The 17,885-nt window shown below is 41.0% G+C and overlaps 1 protein-coding gene across 2 annotated transcripts in view; it reads right to left on the bottom strand.

The window, feature by feature from the left end:
- The window catches only part of RNASEH2A (ribonuclease H2 subunit A), a 63,475-nt gene extending 54,499 nt beyond the window's left edge, over positions 1 to 8,976 (bottom strand). For both annotated transcript variants that reach the window (XR_015794718.1, XM_007420974.4), the window contains exon 1: positions 8,694 to 8,976. The gene's annotated coding sequence lies outside the window, so the exon portion shown is untranslated. The remainder of the gene's footprint in view (positions 1 to 8,693) is intronic.
- Positions 8,977 to 17,885: the final 8,909 nt, after the last annotated feature.

Raw genomic sequence — 17,885 nt, 5'->3', positions numbered from 1 at the left:
TTTCCTATCTTTAAAAATGGGAAAGTTTTAGCCACTCCTAATTTTATCACTAATCATATTGCTTTTTGTGACCCTCCAAGACTGGATGCGGAGTTGCAGTCCCTGACCCCTCCTAAATTGCCCACCTTGGGTTTAGTGACACAGATAAATCTAATCAATGTGTGTGATGGAAAAGCTAAGCAGGGCTCATTTTTTTCTGAGCCAACAGGCACATTCTACATTTTGAGATCATGCCCTGAGCATGCAAATAAAATGGCTACTGGGAGGGGGGAAAGGTTGCTGTTTCTCAAAGATGCCACAGTAGACATGGCTAGTCATAAAAAATCTAACTTAACTAAAAAGCAAGCTGATCAGGCCACTCTTGCTGCTTTGTCTAGCTATCCAGGATACTATCAATCCCTATCTTTTTTCCCCCCTAGTCATCTGTAATCTGTTTTATTTTGTAGGAGTGTTTGAGAGGGCTATGTGGAATTCCAAGAGCATTCTTATAGATTCTGGATACGGATGATTTTTAAATTTTTTGTTTCTTGGCACTATACCATCCTCCTTTATAATTTTGTTTAAAATGAAAATAATCTCTAACAGAATGGAGCAAAGGGGGCCCTATGTTGGGGATCCAACAATTTTAAATATTTTATTTTAAGTAACCAGTGCCTCAGTATGATGTGTGAACCAGGTCAGTTATTTAAACATATGGGGTTTCTCTTTTTTACACATGTTAAGGAAGGCTGAAATGCAGAAGCTGCAGCATATCCAAGCAGTAGAATATAGAGGAGGGGAAAAGCACATTCCTATTGAATTTATGCCTGTAACACGTTAAGACCCAGGACCTCTGCTTATATCTGCTAGCAAATCAAGTAGCAGTTCTTGGACAGAGTAGCTCAAGGGTGTTGATCAGGACCAAACAGAACAAGTCATCAGACCTCATTCCCTGGGAGGCTCCTCAGTCTGCAAAGTGCTGAGAGAAGCCACTGGGTATGTCAAACATCTCTGGGAGGAGGATCCATCTCACCAGAACTCCAGCCCAGCTTCACTCTACACAGGCACGTTCCACCCTGGAGAAACCTGCCCCTGCAGGAGCATCTGGGCCAGGGACGCCTCCCTGCCAGCCAGGGCTGGGCAGAGTATGGCGCCAGGTTGGCGTCGTCTCCAGACTTTGCTACATTCTGAGGCCTGGCACCCAGACTGGCCATACCAGTGCATCTCAAGGACAGAAACGGGAAACAGGCAGCAAAGCTTGAGTCAGCATTTAAAATCCTTTAAATGGCCACACCTGGAGCTTTCCTAAGGCACAAGAAGGATTGGCTAATTATAAAAGATATCCCTCCAGCCTGAACTGAATTTCAAACAGTGCCGTCTACCCAGTCCCCTTCCTTCTCACTATTCCCTCCAGTCCTGACTTACAGAATTTCTTATTCTCTTCTTGCCAGGAGATTCACCATTGCAATTTGCCATGCCCTTTGAAGTCCCCTGTGAACAAGGCTAGTATAGTACCACACAATGGACAACACAATCTTTCAATCTTTTACATGTCTACTCAGAAGAAAGCCTCACTGAATTCTGTGGAACTTACTTCCAGGGAACTGAAAAAAAAAGTTGCAGCTTTAGATAACAAAGTGCTGGAAATGTGTCTTTGGAATTTCTTTTCTTCATGCATATCCTTTCAGAGCATAGTAAGAAACAGGTTCTTACAACTGGGAACAAAACTGTTGTTTAACTTATATCAGATCCTCCAAAACAATACTGCAGATACTTGCAACTTCCCATTACTATTTTCAATATAGGATCCAGCTCAAAATGTTGAATTCTCTAGATATATCTCCAAATTCTAACTAGAACTGCTTATAATTGGTTTCTGACATACCATTATACAGTTATACAGATTGTGGGAAGTATTGTAGGAAAAAGGATGAATGGGTAGCACAGAATATTGAACTGGTCAAAATAGTTATTATTTGTGATCCCATCCTATTCTCAGTTGCAGGAACTGAAAAAAAGACCAACTTTAAGATAAATGAGTAATGGAACAAAAACTGTGAGAAAAAAATACACCCCTCCCTCTCGGCTAAGTTCTTGAAAATGTCATAAAATGGTCAAGAACTTTCTAACTGCTAAGGATCAACCCAAACATCAAAAGAGCCAGTTTGGTCTAGTGGTTAAGGCACCAGGCTAGAATCCAGGAGACTGTGAGTTCTGGTCCTGCCTTAGGCATGAAAGTTGGCTGGATGACTTTGGGCCAGTTGCTCTCTCTCAGTCCAACTCACCTCACAGTGTTGTTGTTGTGGGGAAAATAGGAGGAGGAAGGAGTATTACGTATGTTCGCCACCTTGAGTTATTTATAAAAATAATAAAGGCAGGATTAAAAAACAAAAAAGAGCAGTAAGCCACTGATGGCAAGTAATCCAAGTCTGAGTATGTGAATTTTGTGTTCAAAGGTGTGAAGCCAATACTATGTTTGTACAATGCAGCCATAATTAATATTGTTATCAAGTCAGTGTTAACTCTTAGGCCACATAAATAGACCTTCTCCAAGATGATCTGTCCCCAATCTGCCCTTTCATGTCCTCCAACAATATATCCATTACTGTTGTAATCAAGTCCATCCATCTTGTTCCTGACTGTCCTCTTCTCTTTTCTTCCACTTTTTCAGCATTATGGGCTTCTCAAGGGAGCTTGGTCTTCACATAATGTGTCCAAAACACAATAGCTTGAGCCTGGTCATTTGTGCTTCAAGTGAGAATACTGGATTGATTTGCTTTATGATCTGTTGTTTTATTTTCCTGGCTATTGTATTCTGAAGTGTCTTCTCCACAGCAAAGTTTAAAAGCATCAATACTCTTTCTATCTTGTTTCTTCAAAGCCCAACTTTCATTTCCATAGAGCACATTACCTGCACAATTCTAATCTTTCTCACACATCATGGCATCTGAATATCTTTTCCAAGACCCTCATTGCTACCTTATCAAGTGGTGGTGTATTTATTGACTCCTGGTTCCTTTACTATTGATAGTTGATCCTACTATCCACCATTTCAGCATCTTCAGTGTCAATTTAAGGCTGATTGCTGTATCTTTTGTCATTAGTTTGGTCTTCCTTATATTTAATCATAGTCCCATTTTTTCACTGTGCTCCTTAATTTTCATGCTAGAGCTTGCAAATCATTTGCATTTGATTAATATAACTATGTTTTATTCAATTAACCCAGTTTTATGAGTCTGTATAAAGTACTGAACAATAACTACACAGGCTGGGGTCTCACAATAAGCTAGGCTAAAATGTGAATGTCATGGTTCAGTTTGTGAACACAGCCATTAATGAATTTAGTCCAGCTACTGAAAATAAAATAAGTAACAGTTCCTATAGTTAGTTTTTGGAAGATATTCTAGGGGGAAAAGACTCTTCTGCTTAATATTTTAATGTTAAAATTGTTGTAGGAGTTGAGCAAATACTATTCATTTTATTTGGAAGTAAGTCCTATACTTCACTCACCCATAGTAAAGTTTGTTTGGGGCTTAATATATGTTAATATAGCCATTACAGCTTAATATTTTCTTCAACCAGGACATTGTGATGAATTCAAGAGAACACAGTTAAAAATCCTGGTTTTGTGTTTTATACTAATATAGCCACTGTGGTGAGCAGCATTTACTCTCTTACTGTGTTTAGAATTCATTTAAATAGCCTTCCAAATGGTTTCAACTACAGCAACCTAATTAATCTCCAAGCTGCAAGTAAGTGAAGGAGCTGTCTGTTACTTGATACAAATTGATAATAGTTGGCTGTTAAGTGATACTGTTCATTAATCAGAAGTCAGTAAACAGATGTGTATGTGGTGGCAATTGATAGAGATTTGTCAGGATTTATCTTGGAAATTTGTCCTCAGTATCAGTGCTCACCCTAACTATCCACACTATTTAAAAGATGCTAAACAAGTGTGATCAAATGTAAAGATGTAAATATTACTTACAGAAATGTATGGATTGTAGTGGGATGACTACAGTTCAATAATCTGAAAACCAGGATCCAGAAATTGAGCTAATCCCAGACCCTTCAGCAATGGATGGTATACAAATAAAGTAAATACAACTTAAAAGAAAATAAATAAAGAAGTAATAAGGGTAGATTTTTGCATGCATTTATAGGATGCAATCAATTGTGAGACAAGGAAGGGCAACTGCAAGTAGATTCATGTCACACAAACAATTCCAGGTTTAAATTTTATTTTCTTCCTCTTCCTTTTATCTTCCCTTACTTGACTACACCCACAACTTTTAAGGACTCTAAGGTCCACCAGCTTCTCATTCCTATATATGTATTCCTAACCACAGATGACAGAGAGTTGTGGGGGCAGCAGATGCAGCCATGGAAAAGGAAATTGGACATTTATTATTACTGTTATTACCTACCTTTATTTTGTACCACTCAAGGTGGCATACATAATGCTCCTACCTATTTTCCTCACAACAAACCTGTGAGGTGCTAGACTAGAAAGTCTCTTGAGTGCCTGGTCCAAAATCACCAGCTGGCTTCCACATCTAAGAGAGGACTAGAATTCAGAGTCTCCTGGTTTCTAGGCCAACACCTTAACCAGTACACCTGACTGGCTCTTTTCTTTTACTTTTGGGGAGGGGTAGGAATGCTGCTTTCTTCATGAAGATAATGCAAGATATAACAAAAGATTAAACTTCTACTACAAGTATGGTAGAAATGATAGCACTCTGATGTGCTTTCAAAAACCACTTAGTCAACATCAGGGTAAAAATAAGTACCAAAAACACAGAATGATTGAACTGGCTTTTTGGTTTCTATCTGAACCTCTTGGGAGTTTAGAATTAGATGGTATAGATTTGGATGGCTAGAAGGTAAAAATTAAGTAACAGACCCCTAAGTCATATTGAGTCAGACAGGTTAAAGCAGGGGAAGGGAGTCAAGATATGGATAAACTGATGTGAACATCAATCTCTCCATAGCAAAGCTATCCTAAGATTTAGAAATAAAGAACCCCTAACCAAAAGTAAGCAAATCGGTTAAACAAAAGGTGGCTTTGTTTGTACAGCTTGCTTAACCCTGATTACATTAACCATAGTTTATTAAATTAACCAAATGTTTATGGGTTTGCAAACAGGCTGAACCATAAAGTAATCATTGACAGTTTAGTAAAACATGTCTGGTGTGAATCCAGCTAGAATCATAAGAAGTAGCAACTACTTTTCCCCAAATAGGTCTCTGAGTAAGCTAGAGCCTTAACTGTTTTGAAACATTTTAGGTTCCTCTAGGTAACACTCCAATCCTATATTTAAGGAACTGTATTGTCCCCTACTTGATGGTTCAAAAACTTAACATGGTCCAGTAAGCTGAAGCTATTACTAGCTCTGTCCATTCTTAATCAAACTGTAACCTCCCTATTACCATGCACCATGTAATCCCTATGGAAGGCCTTTATCCAAACCATCTTGGATTTAGCAAATTCTATGCAACACTACTTGTTCTTATGTCTAAACTTTTGAGTTTTCTCCAAATCGTGTACTTCAGAAGCAGAGCCATAGAGCTGATTATCTCCATTAGAACATCTTAGAAATGCTACCATTTTGCCAACAAATGTGGCTCAGGCTATCTAACACAGGATTTAGAAGAGAGCTGTAAATAACTATAAGAGATGGTAATTACCTTTGGAAAAGCAGTGAAGCCATAATTACTGGAGAAAAGGTCCTGGAGAGGAATAGCTAGGAATGGAAGAACTTGAGGATGTCTGATATGGAGCACAACTGCTGTATTTCTGAATAACAACATTTTCTGCTAGAAAAATACAAGAAAGCCTGCAACGTCTTAAAAAAATACCCTGTCAGCCTCCAGCTATCTTCCAGCCTGGTATCCTCCAGATACTTTGGAGTTTAACTTATAGAATTCCCAGTCATATCACTTAACAATTTTGGGGGGACCAACACATCTCAGGGGAGCCATACTGGGGAAAAGACATTCAGGGAAAAAAAATTATATATATATAATTCTCACCCCTATGGGTGGTACGTGTCTATATATATGAAAATAAAAAAGGAGATTATGAAAATCAAGTAGGAAAAAAGGGTGTGCTTTAGTCAAAATAGGAGACTGGAAAGGTATAAGAAAACTGGTTAAGACATGACAAACCACAGGACTGGACAGATTGGGAGGCCAAGAAGATTTAGGAAACTCAGACGGGTTTAGTCAGGTCAGTTCTGCAGAGAAGCTTTTAGACTATACGTAAGTTAAAGCAAACAACCAGAAATAATAGGTTCCCTCAGCGAATTCCCCATTTTTCTATGAGAATCCAATGCCAATATTTTCCTGTGGTTTGAAGTGGGGGACACTGATGGTCTGGTGTGAAAAGCAGTAGCGCTAGTCTCATTGATCTGATAATTCTTAACAAGTTTAGCTTAGAATCCTGCCACATTCACAGTTCCATTTCTAGGCTGTAGAAATCCAGAGGATCACTAGATAGCAGCAAAACTATTCACAAAGCACTAGCCCTTTGCTGCCATCTAGTGGTTCTCCAGATGTATGCAGTTCAGATATGATAGGTGGGGTTTTTTTTTTTGAAAGACAGTAATTTTTATTGAATTTTTCAACTGACACAATAAATAAATAAATAAATAAATAAATAAATAAATACAAGTAATAACAATTAAAAATAAATTTCATTCCTAATAATTATTAAGTTAGTTACATACCTAAACAAAACTAGATATATAGTTTAGGTATGGTACTGCTATTCATTCACTACCAATTCTAATGACGAAATCCGTCACACCTCTCTGCCCTAAACATGTAATGGGTAGGACTAATGATTGCAAGCGCCATACATGAGGAAAAAAAAGCTAGGGAGTGGTAGGGATTTTCCCAAGGAATCAAGGGAGGCGCTGGCAAAGCAGGGATAGAATTCTAACTTCCAACCTTCGCGCTCTGTTTCTAAGAGGGGGAGAGGGAAAGAAGGAATACCGGATTCTAGAATGTCTAACAAAGCAGCAGCAAAAATAATTCTGGGTTCTGTCTTCCCATGTAGAAGACCAGAGGGAATGTACAGCAATACTAACCCACCATTCTCTTGCCATGTGCCTGCAAATATATATTTTCTGAAAAGAATGAGTTGGTACTCAGGAAGTGGTTGAGAGTGAGAGGAAATGTTTCATGTCAGAGGCAGAGGCTGTTTCCCCAGGACTGCCAACCTCCTCCTACTCTATATGAGAACAAAATAGGAGTTCTGATAAATCAGGTCACCAATCCCCACACTGGCCAACTAGGTGCCTTTCAAAAGTTCACAAGGATAGGAAGACAGACGTTTCTATCCACTGTCATTCTTCAGCCATTAGTACTTCATATCTGCGGCTTATGAATTAGGAGGTAGTATATACATTCGTCGAGACCAACAGCCAGTGCTTTTACCATAAGATACTAGAGATTCTAAACATTCTTAAACTTGGGGAATATCCCTTATTTTTACTTTAACGTTCTTCCACTCTGCAACATTTGGTCCCAAAGCAGTGGTGCCTGCAGGGCTGTCAACAACTTCAAAATAGCAGGTGCGATCAAAGCCTCGCCCTCTTTTAATATGCACTGCATTCATGTAAAAAGGGGCAGGCTTTCAATTGCCCGGTTGTATCTGTCATGCTGATATCACTGATAGCCCCTGTGGGTACCTGTCATGGACTGGTTTCATACAATGCAGTAAGCCATACTTTCCTTAGCTATGGGTTAACTAAGCCACCACTGGCTGAATGCACACAATATGCTGGTCCATAAACAATGATTAACAAACCACAATAGCTGGATCATCTAGCCCAATCAACCTCACAGGGAAAAATCAGGAGGAGGGAGTGCTATGGATGCTGCTTGAGTTCCTGAATGAAAGACAAGATATAAACCTAATAAACAATAAAGGCATTAACAAATATTAGAGCAATGTGTGACCCCACAGAATTTGTGGCTTAATCAACAGATGGTAATTTTTAAAAAGTGGCTTTGCATGATGCAGTTTTCCAGATTGGTAGAGAGTATCCTATAGAGTATCTTTTAAAAAAAACACAACCCTAATAATAGATCTAAACCTATTCCTCCCCATCTTGTTCTCTCTCCCTTAAATACAACTAAGTTATATCCAGGAACTAATCTGAGAGTTAGAATTGGCTGGGGCTCTCTGGGGCATTGTACAGTGAGCACCTTTTCCCACTTTGTACTACTGACATTGCCCTCATCACCTCTTTAAGGGGATAAGCTAAGAATATGGCTAGTGATCACGTAATTAAATTATATGTGCATGTTCAATTATTACTACTTTCCAGTCTGTACAAAACTAAGAATTCTAGTTTATGCATCTTCTTCGTCAATTAGCCTTCTACATTTAGGTTGGTATGTGTGATAAATCCCTTGCTTTTAAGGGATAATATAAGCTTTAAGGGTATCATCAAGATTTCTCACATCTGCTGTTGTGAGATGTAGGCAGTAGCATTCAAATGGGCTTCCTGTTACATGGAGGCTTTGTTCAGAGGATTACTGACTGCTGGTTGCACACAACCTAATCGTTTAATATACGATTGGTTTTGTGTGTGCGTGTGCAAATCAGGAATATATGATTATTTGGGTAAACCAAGATTGTCCACCACAGGTAAGCATGTGTGTAAACCCAGCTGACGTTGTCTGCAGTTGTCCATCTTACCTACCATTGCCAACCGTCTTGCGCGGCACGAGGCCAGCCAACTGGAAAGAGGCTGTGGCTCCCGGGCCTGGCCTGCTCAACGCTACGGAATGAGGTTCCGGGCCCTGCAGGCATCGACCGGCCCAGCGAGTTTAACCTCATTCCCTCAGCCACGCTCACATCCTGGAGGGGAGGGAAGGGCGAGGAGCACGCAGGGCGAGTGAACTCGCTGCCCTTTTGCGGGGGCAGAAAGAGTTCCGACAGAGCAGCTCCCGGCGGGCCGCTCGAAGAACGGGAGGGATCTCCTGACGCTCCAGTCAGCAGCGAGGAAGTGCTGAGTCAGCGGCGGGGCGGGAGGGGGCATGGACCGCGATCAGACTCGCTTGATAGCCTGGGTCATCCCTTGCCGATCCCCCACCCCCTATCTTTTCCCTTCCAAGCAGCTACGGCGGGAAACGCTGCTCTTGGTTCCAGCGTCCCTCGAAAGGCGGCTCTGAGGGCTAGCGGTGCAGTCCGAGGGAGGGGGATCCAAGGGAGCGCTCCTCTCCCCCTTCCCCGCCTCCCTCCAGCAGCTGCATTGCCCTGGCTAGCTTTCGGCTGAGTCACGGGCTGAACGCGGAGCAGATTCTACAGCCCGTTCCCCCAGTCCATCGATTCCCCCGCAAACGACCCCGGCCGTCTAGCCATGGTCTGGAAAGACTCTAGCTCTATTAAGCGCGGCTTGCAGCTCCCAGCCGAAATGGCGCAATCATTCGAAACGGGATGCAGCAGCTTTGTTTTATCATGTATCTACCACCGACTGCGAGTCTCTTCGGAAGCAGCACTTAACCCCTGGAACCTGTTTCCGAATCCTTTGTGCACGTGCAGAGTGCTTTTACACCTAAAAGCCCACATAGCCTTGGGTTAAACTTGTGTGGCAGAAACGTGTAATTTCCAGGGAGGAACGTTAGGGGATGTGTGTGCATTCTCTACTCATTCCTATACATCAATCTGAATGCCTGAACTGTAAATTTAGTACTAAAGGCAAACGACATTCAGAACAGCTTGACTCATAAAAGGGGACGGCACATCAAGGAATCAATATGTTTTGTGGAGTAGCAAAGCATACTTACTTTCTGATTATGTTAAGCAGATGTGCATACAAAGGGAAATGTGGGGAGAGGTCCTACCGTATTCCAAAACCACACTGAAGTTCTTTACTTCCAATCTGAAATATTTAAATTGAATAAATCCCTTGAGGTTGTCAGCAGAGCACAGGTTGGATCTTATTCTGATTGGCTAGTCCTTACTTTTTGAACAATTTACAAAAAAAAAAAAAGTGTAAGAATGCTTTTTTATATAATTTTATTAAAGCTTTTAAACAAGAAGATAAAAACAAACACAAACCAATATAAAGAAAGAAAGAAGAAAGAAAACAAAGAAAAAGCAAAGAGTGCAAGGAAAGAAAAAAGTTAGGAAAAATAGAGAAGAAAAAAGATATAAAGTGGCTTCCGATATTCTTCACAGCAGTTATAAGTACAAATATATTTTAACCTCTCTCTCTCTAAAGTTACATCATATTACTCTTCTTTCTATAATCTATCCTGTCTAATCATCAAAACCATAAGTCACAAGTTCATTTTTTTCATTCTTGTGCAAAAAGTCCATAACAGGCTTCCAGTCACCAATAAATATAGTGTCTTTTCTCTAATCAAAGAAGTCAATTTATCCATTTCAGCAAAATATATAAATTTCACCAACCATTCCTCCATAGTGGGTAGTGTTGAATCTTTCCATCTCTGTGCATATAGTAATCTTGCCACAAGAATCATATATTGAAATAATCTTCCCTGGCTTTTTTCTAACTCTTTGTCCATTAATCCTAAAAGGAAAAGTTCCAGTTTCAATTGAATATTAATCTTTAAAATCCTCTGTATCAAAGTATGTATTTGAATCCAATTTTTTAAGCTTTTTTACATGTCCACCAAGCATGATAAAATGTCCCTTCATGCTCTTCACATTTCCAACATACATTTGAAGTGCCTTTAAAAATGCTAGCATTCTTAAAATTAACAGTTCACATTCTGAAAACATAAATCCAAATGCTGATTGAATAAAGTTTTAAACTTAAAAAACAAAACCCCAGGAATGGAATCTACATTGCCATTATAACAAATCCCACATATGTTATAATTTTTTCCTTTCCCTCAACTGCAGCAGTAATCTCTGCCTGTAGAGTTATCATCTCAAGCCATGATTGTGGTATACTGTTTGTGGCTGCTCCAGGATTTACCCTTTGTTAAAATGTGGCCTGTGATGGGGAGAAAGCAAGCTGGCAAACATGCCCTCATTAGCTTAGCTTTGGCCTAGTTTGTCAGGCATAAAGCAAAAGAAAACGTTGATTGGGAAGACCAGACAAAGTTGCAATGCACAGTTAATTTACTCTGGAGTAATACTGCTAAAGCAAGAGTTGGTAACCAATGACTCTAGGAATACATATGGTTCCTGGCTCCCCTTTTTGCAGCCCATGGAAATAATCTCTGAGTATGAGTGCTGATCACTGAAAACAGAAAGCACAATTACCCACCATTTTGAGGGGAAAAAACATGAAAAGCCCCAAAATAAGAACAGCACAGTTAAGAAAATGAAAAATAACCTCTACAATACTGAACCTTGGCTATCTGTGTGATATGCCCCCACCCACTTTGTGACCCTTATCTCTTCCCAATTTATAAAGGCGCCTTTGGTTGCCAAAACATTGTCCATCCCATCTTAAAGGCAGCCAATTCATTTAGATGAATTGGCCTAAATGACTGACAAAAGAATTCTAAAAGAAGCCTAGAACTTCTTCATCTGAATTTTATGCTAATCCTACACATGTTCTCTCAGTCTTGCCTGCTCTGGACATCAAATTCCAATTTCAGTAAGCAACTAGGGGTCCTCACAGCTCTATTCCTAGCCCTAAATCATCATATCTTTTTCTGATTCAGCCTGGATTCACACAGTTCCATTTGTGTACAGATGTAGATATTAGTGTAGTACAGAAACTAGGAGACATGTTAAAGCTGAATGAATATTTTAGGTGCTGTGCAATTGCTATAGATACAGAATATAAAAACTGATTTTTGGAAAAGCATTTTTTATAGGTACAGTACAATATACAGACTTCATCAATGTGAATGAGAGAGATCATTTAAAACAGGAACATAATGAACACCAATAAGAATCTGCCCAACAAAGACGCCTATCAGCTTGTGAGTTGAGTGACTGTATTCCTTTTCCTGTTTTAGAATCAAAAAAACCACAGCTCCCATTATGCCTATATTCACATAATATACTAACCCTAAAACCTAAGCATGGAATGCTCCTTTACAACATTCCAGTTCCCTGCTGTTTTTTAAACAAGGTTTTAAAAATCACAGGATCATTCATTCTAAGATTGGACAAATACCGCCTGTTTCCTGCTCAGATTGTAACAGCATGCCTTAAACCATGGTTATAATTTATTATGCAATTAAATATGTTCAGAACATTCTTTAACCAAGTTATTGGCTTATGCAAACAATGCTGTGATAATTTGTAAATCACTGTTTATAGCTTAGCATATCTTGTAAACCCAGCCACTTGCAATTTATTCAATACAATTAAGCAAACTATGGCTTAGCATGATGCGTGAACCCAGTCTAGGACTGGCAATAATCTTTAAGAAGAAGAAAACAGGCCAGGGGTTAACTAAGAGAGGGGAAAAAAGCATTTCCAGGCAATTCTGGTTGAACTCAGATTGGAATGTAATGCGTGTAAGCAAGAAGTTAAAAAGCAGAGTATCTCCCATGCTGTCTGCTGCAAAACATATTAAAAAGCTTTATTGAATTAAATGATGGTTCCTTGCCCAAAGAGCTGAATACAGTTTTCTGTACGGTACAGGCAGCTGTTAATATTTGAAACACCTGCGTGAAGACACAGCTGTCTATGGGATGGAGAACAGCTTGCTCTTTAATTGGCACCCAACAGCCCTGTAGGGCAATTTAGGAATGGAAATTAAGGAGGTGGCTGGAATTATTCAAACCGAATTGTTGCAAATGGCTGCACGTCACTGTTGTCAAAGGAAATCACAAAATACAAAGACCGGCAAATAGAAGTAGAACAACTATGGCAAAAGAAAGCAAAGATAGTACCAATAGCAATGGGCGCCTTGGGTGCATTCCCAAAACATCTGGAGCACCACTTGAACACCATTGGCATTGACAAAATCACGATCAGCCAATTGCAAAAGGCAGCTTTACTTGGAACAACTTACATCCTGCCATGATACGTTTAACACCATCAAACAATAACATCTGCCTATCCCAAGTCCTTGGGAACGACTCGACAGGTGGGTGAAAATGCCAAATCCAGTGTAAACATCTGGCTGACTGTGTGACCAACAATAAATAAATAAATAATATGCTTTCCCTGAGCCTGCTCTTACCCAACCTTATTACCTCTAAAATCACAGCACCTCTTGGCACTGGAATGACAGGATGGAGGAGGCTCTGATGCTAAAGGGAGTATCCTTGCAGCACCCTACTCTTTCCTTAGGGCTGTCACTTCCACATTTTCCCCGATCTGACCTTGCTTAGCTTGCAAAATTTACATGGCTTCAAGCCGGAGGCTACACAGCTGCAAAGGGTGGAGGAGGGGCCTGACAAGGAAGGACATGCTGAGCCAGATAGGGCGTATGAGGCTGGATCAACTCAGTGGGAAGTTCCCCCCCCCCACAATCAGTCCGGAAAATCTACATTCATGCTCACTAATACTTTCTGTGAGGACTGTTTTATATCTTACATGTGTCTGCATGAGTATGTTTGACATGAATATGAAAAACAAAACGTATGCATGTAACAACATTCCTTGAGGTTCTCCAATATAGTACATGTAGTGGTAACCATGAATATGCTAGTACGTAATAAATGAATATAGAAAAGTGTGGAGAATTCGGCTGAGCAAGCCTGATCGCATTTTCTCCAAAACTGTGACCCTCCCTCCAGGGATCCTGACCCACTGAATAAGACCCCTGGCTTACAGAAATGAACATTTAACTATTTTAACCCAAGGGAGTATCATATTTTTACAAATAAGGTACACAGCAAAATACATACCTGTAATTCATATCACATGACTCTCTGCTCCAGTATTGTAATCTGGCCACAGCCATTACTAAGCAAAGGGAAAAAAAGAAACAGAATCCCTCCCACAATTCTGCTAAGAGACCACTATGTTTTGGACCCTCTTCTCCTTGAATTGTTCCATTCCTCTGTTTTAACTCCTTCCTCTCCAATCCCTTTCTTTTTATCACATCTTTCAGATGATAACTACAAGGACAGGAACTGACATTTTTTTCTGTTTCAGGAGCCTTTTTACAAGAATAATGTTAAAAAAGCATTTGTGTATCAGTTCTTGATATACTGTAGAACTTTGGAAGATATCGGGCTAACGTTCTTCTATGAGCAATTTGCACCTAATTTATACTATGTCTGGTAAGTGAGAATACGGGATGTGTGAGATCTTCTCCACTTTGAGAGTGCATGTAGTGTTCCTATGACAAGTTTGGCTTCACAATTTCAAATGGCTTGTCTTTGACCCAGTGCCCTGCTCTCCCTCCCCCACAGCTGTTTTCCTATTCTATACAGTGAAGACATACAGCTGGGGATCCTGATAGGTAGGAGGGTGTCTAGATCCTGTATGAATCACTATCATTTGCCCACAGCACTGGAAGGATGTGCTGCCTCCCCCATAGATTGGCACATCCTGTATAGATGCCCAGGAAAGGGTTAATTTAATTTGGGCGGCACTCCAAAGCCTGGGAGCTGCTCCCCACACCCCATCCCTGCGTCAGCTCTACTCCACTCCTTTTCCCAGCAGCTGCGCTAGACCAAGCCCAGAAAAGGGAGGGAAGCTGGGGGTGTTCTCAGATATCAAGCCCCACACTGGCATCAAGCCTGCCTCCTGCTGAGAGAGACAATCTGTAAGGCAGAAGGGATCTGGCTGGATCTAAGCAGCTATCCAGACCAGCACAGAATCCTAGGCGGAGGCTATTAAACTGGAAACCAGGGCAGATCATGGCCTATGTGTTATTAACAGAAGAGCATTAGCCCAGTGGTTATGTCAGTTGGGTGGATATTGTGCTCCTTTGATCTGACATGTGACCAAGAGGGCTGCTGAACCCAATGCCCTGCAAGTAGGAAGGCCTCAGATCCCATGCCCCAGTAGCCAACTGCCTACTCTTTTTCCATCCCCAGCTAGGATGTGCTTTCCCTTCTCTGACAGGAAGTTCATTGTTGAGGCCTTGAGATCTGCCAGACAATACAGGAAGCAGCTGCTACCATGGCAATGACGTGCGACAGAAGCAAACCTTGCGCCATAATGGGTGTGGGGATATGTCCTAATTCACAGTCTTCTTGCTGTCATGGGAACGGACGGGGATATGTGCTACCAGGCTGTTTTCCTTGATCTCCTCCCATTGCAAGTCTTGACTGCTTCCCTTTGTACTCCACAGCAGAGGGTGAAGTAAACAAGGTCACTGGGTTCACTACCTGCCTTTACCCATCGTTAAGGTGCACATACATCTGGCTGCACAGCAGCCATAGACATACATGCACACAAACCACTTCCCAAAAGACACAAGGCATAGAGCATGTGCGACACAGTGCCCTACAATAAATAAAATCTACATATAAAGTAAGTTCCTCAGGGTAAAAATATATACACAGATATGCAGACAAAAGACTTCCATCAACAACACTGGAATCCAAGCATACAGCATAGAGTTGCAGTAACAGCACTAACAGTAGTAACCTGGGTGTGTATGTGTATGTATGTATCCTAGCCAGGCAGAACTCAGCTTCCATTCACCACATTATAGAAGGATTAATGTTGAAGTAACACACAATATATATTATACTTCTGCCTTTCTCAACCTCTCTGCCTGTGAGATTATGAAAGTCGTGGTCCAAAAAATCAGGACAGCATCATCCTGGGGAAGACTACCGTTTATCCTACGCACAATCTGTAACAAGTCCAGGCCATATATTCATTCAGGTTGATCACCACACTGCCTGTACAAATAGCACAAATTTATAGGCTTCAGTAAAAATGTAGTATGCGTGTGTGAAAAACTCACTGCTTGCACTACACATGTGTGTTCCATGGCAAATTTCCTTAATATAAAGATAAATGTGTTCAGTTGAGCTGTTTTGTGTGCGTATGACTGCTTGCATGCTGTGTTGCATCTCCCTCTTTACTGTTATCTGGACTTGAGCCTTGTGGTGGCTGCGGTCTTGAAAGGAGCGGGGGTTGCCTCGCCCAGTGTATGAGTCATAGAGAGCAGACTTCCCTTCCCAGCAGGGCCAAGGGCTCAGCCACTTGCCTGCCGGGAAAAGCTCACTGTGCTAACTGGGGTCAGAGCCATGGCTGCTCTGAAGTGGCCACTGGCAAGGGTGGGAAAGAAGTTTCTAGGGAAAACAGCTGTTGGCCTAGAAGGGAGGGAGATCATGTGCAAATCAATCCATCCAGTTCACACATCACATCTTTTCTACAGTCTGAGAGCATAATAGACTGTCTCTCCCTGTAACTATATTCACAAAAATGCTTCTCCAACTGATGGGGGCTAAACATTAGAACCTTTGGCTCAAAGGAAGCAGCAAATTAGCTAACCATCTTTCCCGCCCAACCCCCCCAACACACACATACCTCAGGAAGTCATCCTAGATGTATGCCTAAATCATGCATGACTGGTTGAAGGAATCATAACTGTTCAAGGGAAAGACCCTCCTCAGGATGTGTCATTCTCAAGCTACCCCAGGGACATCAAATGGATCAGACATGCAAAATGCATATTAAAGGAGTATTTCTGTAATTACCTGTTCTGATCTTTTGGGGCAGCCCCACAGAGCTTGCCTGTCCCTTATTGACAGTTGGGAAATCCCAATAAGGGACAGAAGCAGAAGTTTATATTCATTTAGTTGGGTACATCAAAGTGGGCCCCACAAAGGGATTCAATAATGTGGCTCCCACTTCTGTTTTACATCAGATCTCTTCTTCACTGTTCATGTCCATCCTCCTTCTTAACTGCTATATGCTCTCCTGCCCATAAATATGCTTGGGAGTTCTCTGATGTTCTGGACACTGGCACCTGGCTGGTTCCTCCCTAGCCCAAGCTGTAATTACCAGCTATTAAAGGTCATTAACAAACTGGGAGTTAATGACTAGGTAGGAACAATTTGGCCACAGCATTTGGGGTGTTGGCTTCTTTACCTGCCTGTTTACAGCTTTGCCAAATGCTGGAATACCATCACGAAGCACAGAGGGATGGCCAATGCTTCCACTAAAGCGAATGCAAGCAGAACAGACTCCGGTTTCCTTAGATTATATTAGGATGATGGGGACTTTGGGGAAAGGTAGATATTTAAAAAGAATAAGCACTCATCTCAACTTCCTCATGTAGCATATAGGAATGTGGAATCCTGTTTTTCCAAATCTCATAACCCTAGAATCACCTCCCCTGTGTGTATTAATTAAATGTGTTTGACAGAAACCAGAGAATTCTGACCCAATGCCAACCATACTATTTCTGTTTCCCTGATCCCTAAAATTCCCTGGTTGTTCTTCCTGGAATTAATCATGTCCTGCTTCAGGCCTGGGTGTTGTCCCCATACTGTTGGACTGGATAATACACTTCACTCTAGACACTGATGGTAAGTATACAATATTGTGTTAACTAAATGTATTTGGTCCCTAATTCCTAGTGTCACTGTTACCCCCATTCCATTTATCCCAAAATAGAGAAAGCCAGCAACAAAATACTCTTTTCCTGACCTCTGATTCCCATTCCTAAATATCCTTCCTTTGTTTGCTTTTCTGTGAAATCATCTGTTTTTAACTGTGGGCGGCTTCTCCAACTAGGACGTGCTTAGAGCAGAACAGCTGCCCAACAACCGCACGCCAGAAACAGGGTGTGTATGTGCAACAAGAGGCTGGATATATGTGGTATAGAGTTTGTGATAGGATGCCTTGTGCAGAGGGTAAGAGGGTGTGTGTAGGGATATACAAGATCATGTGAGAGAGGGTGATGAAGAGTCCATATGAGGTATTTGTTGGACTGAATCAAGTGTTGTATGATTTGCTTATATTGTGCAAATTTGTGGAGAGCAGAAGCATATCTCAAGCAACTGATGTAGAATGCATTTTAATTGGACAACAT

The sequence above is a fragment of the Python bivittatus genome, unplaced genomic scaffold (assembly GCF_059951505.1).
Source record: "Python bivittatus isolate LINGU-HERP-01145 unplaced genomic scaffold, Pbiv_v1 ctg000080_np1212, whole genome shotgun sequence".
NCBI classification, from domain to species: Eukaryota; Metazoa; Chordata; class Lepidosauria; order Squamata; family Pythonidae; genus Python; species Python bivittatus.
Note: the sequence above shows the minus strand (reverse complement) of the source record. Positions and strands in the feature narration are given on the sequence as shown.